Source organism: Myotis yumanensis, unplaced genomic scaffold, assembly GCF_028538775.1.
Source record: "Myotis yumanensis isolate MYYU_CA2020_CCGP unplaced genomic scaffold, mMyoYum1.0.hap1 SCAF_2, whole genome shotgun sequence".
NCBI lineage: Eukaryota > Metazoa > Chordata > Mammalia > Chiroptera > Vespertilionidae > Myotis > Myotis yumanensis.
The window spans coordinates 208695779-208709431 of NW_027223753.1; the positions used below are offsets into that span (position 1 = coordinate 208695779).

General features: G+C 50.2%; 1 protein-coding gene and 1 pseudogene across 1 annotated transcript in view; one reads left to right on the top strand and one right to left on the bottom strand.

Annotated features, from left to right (window-relative positions):
* TSPEAR (thrombospondin type laminin G domain and EAR repeats) overlaps nucleotides 1-13653 on the top strand; it is a 131660-nt gene that overhangs the window by 31778 nt on the left and 86229 nt on the right. The window lies entirely within an intron of this gene.
* Nucleotides 6359-10755, bottom strand: LOC139004219 (keratin-associated protein 10-3-like; annotated as a pseudogene).

Below are 13653 nucleotides of genomic sequence, written 5' to 3' on the forward strand. Positions count from 1 at the left end.
TGTTGAATTATTCTTGCATTCTTGGGATAAATCCCACTTGCTCATTGTGTATAATTCTTTTAATATAATGCTGGATTTGGTATAATTGTATTGGATATTGGTCTGTAGTTTTCCTTTGTTATCTTTCTCTGGCTTGACATCAGGATAATGCTGACTGACCTCATAGAGTAAGTTAGGAAATGTCCCCTCACATTGTGCTCTTTGAAACGGATGAGAAGGGTTGGTGCCAAGCCTTCTGTAAATATTCAGCAGAATTCAGCATTGAAGTCACTGGGCCCTGGGCTTTTCTTTTGGGGAAGGTTTTTTATTACTGGTTAAATCTCATGACTTGTTTTATGTCTCTTCAGCTTGTCTATTTATTATTGAGTCAGTTCACTCGCTTTAGGTCCAAAGATACAAAATAAATTGAAAACGAAAGGTTGGAAAAAGATATTTAATGCAAATAGTAGCCAAAAGAAATCTGAATGGTTATAATAAAATGGCAAAATAGATTTTAAGTCAAAATTATTGTCAGAGACAAATAAAGACTTCAACTATTGATAAAAGGTCAATATATCAAGAATATTTGACAATTATAAACATATATATCTAGCAACAGACTTCCAAAATACATAAAGAAAAAATTTACAGAACTGAAGAAAGAAATAGACAATTCCAATTCTACAATAATACTTGGAGACTTCAATAAGTCATTTTCACTATTTAAAAAAATGAACCGGTAGAACAACTAGATCAAAGATCAACAATGAGCCCTAGCCAGTTTGGCTCAGTGGATAGAGTGTTGGCCTGCGGACTGAAGGGTCCTGGGTTCAATTCTGTCCAAGGGCACATGCCCCGGTTGCAGGCTCGATCCCCACCCAGTAGGGGGCGTGCAGGAAGCAACCAATTAATGATTCCCTCTCATCATTGATGTTTCTCTCTCTCTCTCCCTCTCCCTTCCTCTCTGAAATCAATAAAAATATATTTTAAAAAAAGATAAACAATGAAACAGAGGACTTGAAGAACCCTATAAAACAGTGGTTCTCAACCTTCCTAATGCCGCGACCCTTTAATACAGTTCCTCATGTTGTGGTGACCCTCAATTTCATTGTTACAAATTGAACCTAATTAAAGCATAATGATTAATCACAAAAACAATATGTAATTATATATGTGTTTTCCGATGGTCTTAGGCGACCCCTGTGAAAGAGTCATTCGACCCCCAAAGGGGTCGTGACCCACAGGTTGAGAACTGCTGCTATAAAGCAACTAGACCTAACAGACATGTATACAACACTCAACTCAACAAAAGAAGAATACACATTTTTCTTAACTGCACATGGGATATTCTCCTGATTAGACTATATGTTAGGCCACAAGACAAATCTCAATACATTTAAAAATATTGAAATCTCACAAAGTATCTTATCTGATCACAATGAAATGAAACTAGAAATCAGTTACAGAAGGAAAACTGAAAAATTTACAAATATGTGGAAATCAAACAACAAAGAAACAACAAATGGGTCAAAAGAAGAAATAAAAAGGGAAGTTGAAAGTACTTTGCAATGAATGCAAATGAAAACATAATAAACCAATACTTAAAGAATATAGAAAAAAAATACTCAGAGGAAAATTTATAGCTATTGACACAATTAAAAAGAAGAAAGATTTCAAATCAATAACCTAACTTTACACCTTAACAAACTAGTAAAAGAAGAGCAAATTAAACCCAAAGCAGCAGAATAAAGGAAATAAAGATTAAGACACAGATTAATAAAATAGAGACTAGAAACACAATAGTGCGATCAATGAAACCAAAAGTTTATTCTTGAAAATAACAACAACAAAATTGACAAACCTTTAACTAGATTGGCTAAGAAAAAAGAAAGAAGACTCAAATTACTAAAGTCAGAAGTAAAAATGGGGCATGTTACTGCCCTTGCATAAATAAAAAGGAGTGTAGGAGAACACTGTGAACAACTATTCACTAAAAAGTTAGACCTAGACATGATGGAAAAGTCCTTAAAACACACACACTACTGAAACAGATACCTTATTGGTGTTCTTTAGTTCTTCATATGGCTCCAACTTACTGATTGGTGCTCTTTTATTTCAGCCTGAATTATTATTTCTTGTAGGGCAGATCTACTAGTAATCAACTCTTTCAACATTTATTTATTTGGACATGTCTTAATGATACCTTCATTTTTAAAGGACATTTTTGCTGGATATAGACTTCTTGATGGACAATTTTTAATGCACTTTAAATATGGCATCCTACTGCCTTCTGGGCTCACATTTTTTTAGATGGGAAATTGGCTGTCAATCTTCTCTCTTGCGATTTTTAAGATTCTCTCTTTGTCTTTTAGTAATTTGATTATAATGCATCTCAGTGTGGATCTTTGAGTTTATTCTGTTTGAGTTTATTGAGCTTCTTGGATGTAGAGTCCTGTTTCATCAAATTTGGGAAGTTTTTGGCCATTATTTATTTATTTTTTAAATCATCACTCAAGGATATGCTTTTATTGACTTTTAGAGAGAGAGGAAGGGAGAGAAAGAAACATTGATATGAGAGAGAAACACTGATTGATTGCCTCTCACATATGCCCTGAGCAGGGATCAAACCTGCAACCTAAGTATGTGCCCTGATTGGGAGTCAAACCTGCACCCTTTGGTGCATGAGACAACGCTCCTACCAACTGAGCCATCCAGCCAGGGCTTGACCACTATTTCTTACAATTATTTTCTGCTCTTTTCTCTCCCTCATCTTCCTGGGACTCCATTTAGTATATGTGGTTGTGCTTGATGGTATCCCACAGGTAACTTAATCTCTATTCATTTATCTTCATTTCATTTATTCTATCTGCTCCTCAGACTACAGTATTTCAGTTGACCTATTTTCACTCTCACTAATTCTTTCTTCTGCCTGCTCAAATGTGCTGTTCAGACCCTCTAGGGAAGTTTTCATTTCAGTTATTGTACTTTTCAACTCTGAATTTTCATTTGGTTCCTTTTTCTATTTCTGTCTCTTTATTAATATACTATATTTGGTGAAACATAATTCTCTTGGTTCCTCTTAACTCTTTGTCTATGGTTTTTATGAACTCTTAGAGTATATTAATAAAGTTGACCTAAAGACTTTGTCTAGTAAACTCAATTCCTAGACTTTACATGCCTTGTAATTTTTTAAAAAACATTTTGAGTATTATAATGTGACTAGAGGCCTGGTGCACGGATTCATCGAGGGACACTGGTGGGGTCCCTTGGCCTGACCTGCACCCTCTTGCAATCCAGGACCCCTTGGAGGATGTCAGAGAACTGGTTTCGGCCCGATCCCTGCAGGCCAGGCCGAGGGACCCCACTGGTTCACGAATCTGTGCACCAGGCCTCTAGTATGCATATAAGATCTTTGTATAATCTCTTCCCACCCTCCCCCTCTCCCCTTCCCTCTGAGATTCATCAGTCTGTTCCATGTTTCCATGCCTGTGGTTTCCACTCCTGTGTTGAGTGTCTGGCCCCTGGTGGTCAGTGCGCATCATAGCTACCGGCCGGTCGGCCGGTCACTTAGGCTTTTATATAGAGAGAGCTTTTATATATATAGATAATTGACATCAGATTCTCCTCCCTTCATATAGTTTGTTGTTGCCGATTGTTGTGGCTTTTTGTTTGTTTGTTTAGCAACTCTTTTAAACTATTTTGTAGTGACTGTACTCTTTGTCATGTGTGGTCTCTGTTAGTAGTCAAATAGTAATTTGACAGATAGTTCCTTAAACACCTGGATCCCCCAATTTTATTTCCCCTCCCGGTCTTTTTAGCTGGGCTTTGTTGGAACATGCCTTCAACCCTCAGCTGGACAGTTTACAATTCTGCCTTTACCTTCACTTCCTGCTTGCTTAGAGCTTGAAGTGCAGTCAGAGGTGAGTATTTAAGGCCTTCGCAGGTCCTTTCTGAGCACGCACCCTCTCATATGTAACATGGAGCTTTGAGACTCCCAGGAATTGGTGGAAGCTTTGAAAACCTTATTCTTGAAAGCATCTCATTCCCCAGCTTGTCAGTCTAGGCTCATCAGGGTGTCTTCTGTTCGCCACAGTTGATACTCTTCCCTCGGGTGCCTTCACTTGTTTACTTGACAAACACTGCCATGCACATGCCTCCATGCCTTGAGGAAGTTCTGAGTTGGGAGAAATAAAGGCAAGCCCTTTGTGTGAGTCCTTCAACAAGCCACTAGGCAGGTTAAAACAAACAACCACGCTTAGAGCGGTTCTCAACCTGTGGGTCGCGACCCCTTTGGCAGTCGAACGACCCTTTCACAGGGTCACCTAAGACCATCCTGCATATCAGATATTTATATGACGATTCATCACAGTAGCAACATGACAGTTGTGAAGTAGCAACGAAAATAATTTTATGGTTGGGTCACAACATGAGGCACTGTATTGAAAGGGCCAGAAGGTTGAGAACCACTGCTAAGACAAGGCCTGCCATGCTCCCTCCAGCACCAGGACTCACCGGGAACAGCACAGGCTGCTGAATTCAGACCTCGGCTGAGCGGGGACGGGGTGGCGCAAGGGACTGTGAACACACTGCAAAGTGGTTCTATGTGGCTGCACCTGCGTTTTCTCTTGACAAGGCATTTCCTTGGCTGTTTTAAACCTTTGACCATTTTCCAGAGTTTAGATACAGCTGATTCTGTCAGCTTTGCCACCCCCCTTCCCCCCCGACCACAGTGTTTAGGGAAGGAAAGCTTAGAGTTTCCTATTTTCTATGTTTTCTGACATTTTAGTGGCACAATTTTGAAAAGTCCTTAGAAGGGCATTTGTCAGTATCTCTCAGAATTTAAAATTGGCAAACATTCCGGCCTAGAAATGCCACGGCAAGCACTGTAAGCGCCATGAAGACGTGCATTGGTGCACATGGGTATACGGTATGTGAGGCCCCTCACAGTGGGGTTTGTAATAAGCAGGACTAGAGAGACCTTAAATACCTGTCCATCTGTACAGTACATAAACTGATAATGGCGTGCCCACACTTTGGGAGGATGCATACCTCGGCAAAGGAATCATGATAAAATATGTTTCTTATCAAACTGGCAAAGATAGAGAAATGTGAGCCTCCATGTTGCAAATCTGTGCTATTTAAAAAAAAAATTAATCCTCACCTGAGGACATGTTTATTGATTTTTAGGGAGAGGAAAGAAGAGAAGGAGAGGGAGGGAGAAAGAGACAGAGAGAGAGAGAGAAAAAACATCAATCGGTTGCCTCCTGTATGTGCCCCAACTGGTAATCAAATCTGCACCTAGGTATGTGCCCTGATGGGGAATTGAACCCACAACCTTCTGGTGTAGGGAGCAACACTCACACAACTGAGCCACCGGCCGGGACAATCTGTGCTATTATTCAGACCCAGAACCCCTTGTGGGCGGTGTGGTGATCTTCACATCACCAGTGACTGCACGCTTTGCTCTGCAGTCCTAGTTCTGGGAATCTGTTCTCAGATTTGCTCAATCGTGCGTGAACCTGCATCTGGCCACATCTGGACACACGTGTTCACATCTACCTCCCACTTCATGGTTTGGACTCGCTCCCACATGTTCTAGACTTACCACACCAATGCCGGCCGGGATCCTCCCTTTCCCACCTGCTCTCCCTCAGCCCAGCCCAGCCCAGCAGGTGGAGCTCTGAAGGCTGCGTCCTGGTCTCTGCCCTTGGTGGCCCAGTAGCTGGCTCGGTGCCGGGGCACAGGGTGTGTGTTCCAGTGTCTATGACTGAGTGTGAGTTCTGGGTGCCCAGCCATCCCAAGAGGCCAGTCTTGGTGCTATGCCAGGCGGGGCCCACAGGATTGGGCCCGGAACAAAGCTAGGACCCTGCACGACCTGTGATGGTGGTCAAACAGCCGAATGGCATGAAGGGGACATGAGCTTCCAGGTTCATGTGCAGGAGCCCCTCAAAGTTCCCTAAACTGGTGATATCACGTCAGCCGAGGGCACAGGCTCAGCACTGTGCCGCCCACCCCAGATGTGTGCAGTCTCATGAAGGACCAGAGAGGGGAGCAGAGTTTTTATTGGTGCTCAGAGGTTGAGTGACACTGCGCTGTGCAGGACCGGGGTCAGGAAGGGCCCATCCCTGACCAAAGGAGGGCTATGGCCTTGAGCCAGGAAGCGTGGTGTGGCGCAGCCAGGGCACCCAGGGCCATGGTCAGGAGAGGAGCTTAGTGAGCTTTCAGGGCCCCAGACCAGGGCTGGGCTGGAAGAAGTGGGGCTGAGCTACACCCAGAGAGGGTGAGCCAAGGAAGCTGGCGGTCAGGGGCTTCCAGGGGCTTCTAGGTGCTGGTGAGTAGGGAGAATCCCTGGGCCTGCTGGCTCTGGAGAGAAGTCTGCTCAGCAGCAGGATATTTGGGCCAAGGTGGGGACGCAGCAGGCTGGGTGGGAGCACATGGAACGACAGAGCAGGGACATGCAGGAGGATGGGTGGCAGCAGCTGGGCTGGCAGGAGGAGGCAGGGCCACAGCAGGAGGAGGCGGGCACGCAGCAGGCAGGCCTGCACATGGGGCGGCAGATGAGGGACACACAGGAGGAGGGTCTACAGCAGGGTGAGCAGCAGTAAGTGGGCTGGCAGCATGAGGGAACTGGGCAGGGGTGATCCCAGAGCAGACAGGCACATACTCACAGGTTTGCTGCACACAGGTGTGTAGAAGACAGGTGTGCAGCAGACAGGGGTGTGCAGCAGACGGGCACACAGCAGGCCTGCTGGCAGGGGGAGGAGGTGCAGCAGGAGGGCAGGCAGCTAGACTGCTGGCAGCAAGAGGGCGTGCAGGAATTGGTGCAGGTTGATTGGCAGGCACTGGGCCCACAGGCCCACTGGCAGCAGGGGCTGGACATGTAGCTCACAGGGGCACAGACAAGGGTCAGGCAGGGGGCTGGGGTGCAGCTGGTGGACTGGCAGCAGCTGGGGGTGTAGAAGGGGGGCTCACAACAGCTCTCTTGGCAATTGTCCACCTGCCTGGAGGAGCCAAGGAGAGTGGTCAAGGCGCAGACATGGCTGCCACAGCTCAGGTCACTGCAGCAGACGGACAGGGTAGTCGCGGCGGTAACAGGTTCTGGAGCAGCAGGTGTCTGCCATGCCAGACTCCTGAGTGTGGCTGGTGATGGCTGGTCACTGGAGGAGTGTTTGTGTCCTGAGAGCAAGTGCTGAGACGCAGAGATCCTAAAGACGGCTCAGGAGGTGGGTGTGACTCTGAGCCTAGCCCCTCTGTGCACCTCTAGCATGCGTTCCAGGCTCAGGGTGCTTTGCACCAGCAGATGCTGCACTTGTGTCCCACACCCTCCTCCACGGAGCAAGGGGGCCTCGGCCCAGAGGAGTGCCCCCTGCCTGTGCCACCCCCAAACCCCATGGGGTGTCCATGGCTCTTCTCTGGGTGCTTCTCTCCCAATGTCCGTCCCAGACCCCGTTCTTAGTTCCCCTTTTATCTCAAAATTACCGAATACCGTGCACATTCTGTTATTTCTTGAGTTTTCAGTTTCAGATATGAGCTGATTTCTGTGGAGGAGGAAGGCACTTTCTCTTCTTTGCCACAAGCCCTGTGAAAACCCCCTTCTTCCCAGCCAAAGAAGGCAGTCAGACCTAATATTGGTTACATCTGTGTTCACACCGTATTATTTTAACTGAGTGTTGTTCACAGCCACGTCTGTATAGTGCAGTGGTTCTCAACCTTCTGGCCCTTTAAACACAGTTCCTCATGTTGTGACCCAACCATAAAATTATTTTCGTTGCTACTTCATAACTGTAATGTTGCTACTGTTATGAATCATAATGTAAATATCTGATATGCAGGATGGTCTTAGGCGACCCCTGTGAAAGGGTCGTTCGACCGCCAAAGGGGTTGCGACCCACAGGTGGAGAACCGCTGGTATAGTGGGTTAACATGGTTACGTGCGCATGTGTTGTTTCTTGCTTGCTTTTCCTTCCTTAGGGTTAACGATGGCTTCGTGTGCGTGTTTGCTTGTTCTCCTGTGTGCCTGTCCTCAAATCGTTCCCGAGCTCCGCTCAAGAGGTTCACACGCATCAGGTGACCAGTCAGCTTCACTGAGAAACCCCTCCTGGAGCCCCTGTGGCTGCGGGCTGGCCCCACCGGTGCAGAGGCGTCACCCGGCTTCCCGTTCACTGTTTGTCTGGATGCTCCCTCCTCTCCCCAGCAGACAGGAGTGCAGGAGCTCTGACTTCCTGGATGGAGTGTGGTTTCCTCCCTGGGTTTTGGCCCTTGTCTTGGTGGAGCACACCCCCCAGAAGCTTCTGAAAATGGTGCATCGGAGAGGAACGTTTGAGCCCAGCATGGTTAACAATGCTTCTGTCCTGCCTTCGTAGCTGATGGATAGCTCCCTGATGAGTACAGCTGCTCACTGAACATCTGAATATCCTTTCTTAAAGGTGCTTGTTCAAGCCATTTGCTTGTCTTAGTTAAATAGGGTTATTGTACTTTCTGATTTGTAGATAATGATTACATATTCTGAATATAAGTTCTTTGTTGCCTATGTGCAGGGTCTGCTGGTAAATGTTTAATAACTGGCTGCCTGTGAAAAAACAACAACTAAAAAAAGCCCTGATTGAGGTGTTTGTCCATTTCCATGGTGTAACTATTCTCACAGTAGCTCCCAATGTGATGTTACTGAACACTGAGCTGGGAAGAGAGGTGCCTGGTCAGCTCTCCGGCGCTGGGCAAGGTGGCCTCAGCACACCCCTGGGGGTCTGTGCCTTGCGAATCTCTCCTCCCGCCTGGGGCTGTGTTTTTCATCCTCCTGGTCATACTCTGTTACCAAGTCAGTGTCACTCAAGGGGCATTTCCATGTTGTAACATGTGCCTGTCTACACTCTAGGCCTGTGTGTTATGATCAGACTTGAACATTGTTTTCATTCTGATGGGTGTTGGGGTCCTCAGCCCCCCTGTTTCGATGACTCTCTAGAGCTCTTAGGACTCGGTACACAGAGCTAAGTCAGCGCAGGAAAAGGCTCCTGGGGAGGTGGCGGGGACATCAGGTGCAGCTTCCAGGTCCTATCCCAGTGGATCCTGCAGGAGGCACTGAACTGCTCACAGGGATTGACAGCACCTGTGCGATGTCTACCGGGGACCTTGTCAGAGATCAGGGCCCAGGGTTTTATCGGGGGCTGGTCACATGGCACCTGTGCCTGGCACTTCCCCAAATCCCAGGCTCCAAGAGGGAGAGCAGGTGTCAGCACAGGCGGTTTAGGCCCATTGAGGCACCCTAGCCACACGTGCTGGGGACCTGCTGTGGGAACCCCTTCCTGAACCAGCCCTTCTGAGTGGGACGCTGAAGACAGCATGAGTCACCCCTGAGGAGTAGCCTCTCCCCAGGGCAGGCACCGCTGTCAGATGATTCAGCTTTTGTGTCCAGAAAGTATGTCCACCTCCTGGACATAGATGTGGTCAGAGTGAGGGGGGGCTCCCAGGTCACCACTGAGGGGCAGGAACATGGTGGCCCAGGGAACGACCTGGGACCAACGCTACCTGGGGGATGTCAGGTAGGGGTCTTTGTTGTAAACAACAGAAATGAATCCTGTAAATGCATCAGGCAAGGGCTTTATTGGAGGGGACAGACCATACACAGAATGGGGGTGGGGTGGGGGAGGAGCGAAGAGGCCAACATAAAAGGCAGTGGGGTGCTAAGCCACACGGGTGAGGTGGCGAGGAGAAACCAGCTTCTCTCCCTTCACTCCTCTCAAGGCCCCAAGGCCTGGAGCGTCCAGCTGGCCTCGCTGGGGTCACTGCCAGCCGGGCTGGGTGGCAGGGCACGTTGCTTTGGGGGAAGTCAGTGGAGAAATGGGTGAACTGTTTCCAGAGGGAGAAAGGCACAGCGGTGGCCGGGCGACCACAGATGCCCAGTGCGGGGACCCATGAAGGGACTTGGCAGCGTCCTGGCTCTTAGTAAAGAATCCTGGGGTGCAGATGGCAGTGAGCTCTTGAGTGTTTGGGTGCCCTTAAGAAGATCACTCAGCAGCAGGACTTCTGGGCTGAGGCGGGCACGCAGCAGGCCGGGCGGGTGCGCAGGGGGCAGCAGAGCAGGGACATGGAGGAGGACGGGTGGCAGCAGCTGGGCTAGCAGGAGGCGGGCACGCAGCAGGCAGGCCTGCACACGGGGCGGCAGATGAGGGACACACAGGAGGAGGGTCTGCAGCAGGATGAGGTGCAGGGGGTGGGCTGGCAGCAGGACGAGGCCCCAGAGCTGACAGGCACACAGCACAGGGGCTTGCAGCAGACAGGTGTGCAGCACACGGGTGTGCAGCAGACAGATGTGCAGCAGACGGGTGTGCAACAGGCCTGCTGGCAGGGGGAGGAGGTGCAGCAGGAGGGCTGGCAGCTAGACTGCTGGCAGCATGAGGGTGTGCAGGAGCTGGTGCAGGCTGATTGGCAGGGACTGGGATCACAGGTCACCTGGCAGCAGGGGCTGGACATGCAGCTCACTGGGGTGCAGATGAGGGTCAGGCAGGAAGCTGGGGCACAGCAGCTGGGGGCACAGCAGGTCGGCTGGCAGCAGCTGGGGACACAGCAGGTCGGCTGGCAGCAGCTGGGAGCGCAGCAGGAGGGCTCACAGCAGCTGGGGACACAGCAGCTGGGGACACAGCAGGAGGGCTCACAGCAGCTCTCTGGACAGTCGTCCACCTGCCAGGAGGAGTCGGTGCAAGAGTCTCTGGAGCCGGGCAGGCAGGCGCGGTTGCCATAGCTCAGGTTGCTGGAGCAGACAGACAGGGCAGATGTGGCCATCGTGGGGCAGTGGGGCTGAGGTGAACTAGGTGGAGGGTGTGAGTGTGAGTGTGAGTGTGAGTGTGTAAGGTTCCTGGGCTGTTGGCTTTTATACCCTCTCTGGCTGTGTTTTCCCGCAGGATGCTCGCACGGCTTCTTCCTTGTTTGTGTTTGGGACACAGGGAACTCTCATTAGTGTGGGTTTGTGTTTTCGTTCTGCAGGTTGTTGCTCAGCAATATCGCTCCTAGGACAGTGATGGCGAACCTTTTGAGCTCGGCATGTCAGCTTTTTGAAAAACCCTAACTTAACTCTGGTGTCGTGTTACATATAGAAATTTTTTGATATTTGCAACCATAGTAAAACAAAGATATATATTTTTGATATTTATTTATTTATTTATTTTTTATTAGTTAAGGTTTTACAAATGTTTCCTCAGCCCCCCATTAACCCCCACCCTTCCCACTCCCCATGCCCCCCCGCCCCCCCCCCCCCGCCCCCCCCCCCCCCCCCCCCCCCCGCACACTCATGCTCACATCCCCCTGTTGTCCATGTCCATTGGTTTGGCTTATATACATGTATACAACTCCTTCGGTTGATCTCTTCCCCTTACCTCCGCCCTCCCCTACTTTCCTTCTGGGGATTGATAGCCTGATTGCTGTTTCTCAGTCTTTGGATCTGTCCCTTGATATTTATTTTATATATTTAAATGCCATTTAACAAAGAAAAATCAACCAAAAAAATGAGTTCTCGTGTCACCTCTGACACGCGTGTCATAGGTTCGCCATCACTGTCCTAGGGTGTTGTGTGCTCTGCTGATGTATCCCAAGCTGCCTTTAGTTCATAACATTGAGGTAGAAGGGGTGTGTGTCTACAAATAGCCTGCCCCGGGGTCTGAGTTGGCCTCACGAGAGAACCATCCCTCCTAGTCCAGCTGCCCTTTCTGGACACCTGGGATGTCCTGCGAACACTTGGGGATTCTGAGCGTTTGGGTGCCACGGCTTCCCTAGTGCCTGGCTGGGGAGGCCTGGGCCAGAGAGGGCAGAAGGTGCAGCATTCTACCTGTGGTTTCCCAGCTTGCCCTCCGGTTCAGGGACTCCCCTGGGGCAGGTGGCAAGCAGGTAAGTTTGGAAGGTCTGCCAGTGGCACCTCCATGTCCCTGGGTGCGCAGTGCACACCCCTGTCACCTGCCCGAGCGCTCAGTGAGGGACAGACCCCGCGCCTGTCCACAGCCTCCCCACGCCATCAGCATGTACCCGACCCTGAGAGCTGTGTGTGTGAGCCAGAGGTCCCTGTCCGCCTCCCTGCAGAAAGCACCACCAGCACGGCCAGGCCTCCTTATGGAAAACGAGGACTGCTTGTGTCTCCTGTTTACTTTCTTGATTGTTAATCCTACATAATAAAAGTCTAATATACAAATTGACAGAACGCCAGAAGGACTGGTTGCTATGTTGCGCACTGACCACCAGGGGGCAGACGCTCAGCGCAGGAGCTGCCCCCTGGTGGCCAGTGCGCTCCCTCTGGGGGAGTGCCACAGCCATATCCCATCAGTCAGACATTCCTCGAGGCCTCCCGGACTGCTAAAGGGCGCAGGCCAGGCCCAGGGAATGCTCCCATCCCCGAGGGATCTTCACATCACCAGTGCCTGCTCACTCTGCTCTGCAGTCCTAGTTCTGGGAGTCTGCTCTCAGATTTGCTCAATCGTGCATGAACGTGTTAATAGGGTTATTGTACTTTTTGATTTGTAGAAAATCCTATCTAATACAAGAGAAACATGGTAATTAGCCATACGGCCACTACCCTTCCCATTGGCTAATCACTGAAATATGCAAATTAACTGCCAACCAACATGGCGGCTGGCAGCCAGGCAGCTGATGCGAACAGGGAGGCTTGCTTGCTCCAGTGATGGAGGAAGCCAGGTTCCCCGCCTGCCGTGCCGGCCTCTCAGCTGCTCTCTAAGAAACATTGTAACAAATATAGAAGCCAAACAAAACCCCAGAAACCTGCTTTCAGTCAGCCAGGATCTCAGAGCTGGAGTCGCAACAAAGTTTCAAATACAGAAGGTAAACAAAGGCCAGAAACCTGCTTTCAGCAGCCAAGGCCTCAGAGCTCAAGCCTCAGAGCTAAAGCTGGCCCAGAATAAAAAAAAAAGGAAAAAAGGACAGGTTGGGAGCTTCAGTCACCTGCCAGCCTGAAAACAGCCCTCAGCCCCTCACCCAGACTGGCCAGGCACCCCAGTGGGGACCCCCACCCTGATCCAGGACACCCTTCAGGGCAAACCAGCCAGCCCCCACCCGTGCACCAGGCCTCTATCCTATATAGTAAAAGGGTAATATGCCTCCCAGCACCGGGATCAGCAGAGCGATGAGGCCTCCCGGCACCACCGGGATCAGCGTGACAGGGGGCAGCGCCCAAACCCCCTGATCGCCCTGCGGCTCTGTGTGTGACAGGGGGTGGGGCCACAACCTCCCTATCTGCCCTGCTCTGTTCCTGACAGGGGAAGGCATCCCAACCCCCTGATCAGCCCTGCTCTGTGCCTGATAGGGGGGAGCTCCCCACCCCCCTGATCAGCCCTGCACTGTGTGTGACAGGGTGCGGCGCCCCAACCCCCTGATCGCCCTGCGGCTCTGTGTGTGACAGGGGGCGGCACCCCAACCCGCCCCCCATCGGCCCTGCTGTGTGTGTGACAGGGTGCGGCGGCCCAACCCCCTGATCCACCCTGCTCTGTGAGTGACAGGGTGAGCTCCTCAACCCCCTGATTGCCCTGCGGCTCTGTGTGTGACAGGGGGCGGCACCCCAACCCGCCCCCCATCGGCCCTGCTGTGTGTGTGACAGGGTGCGGCGGCCTAACCCCCTGATCCACCCTGCTCTGTGTGTGACGGTACGGAGCCCCAACACCCCTGATGGGCCGTGCTCTATGC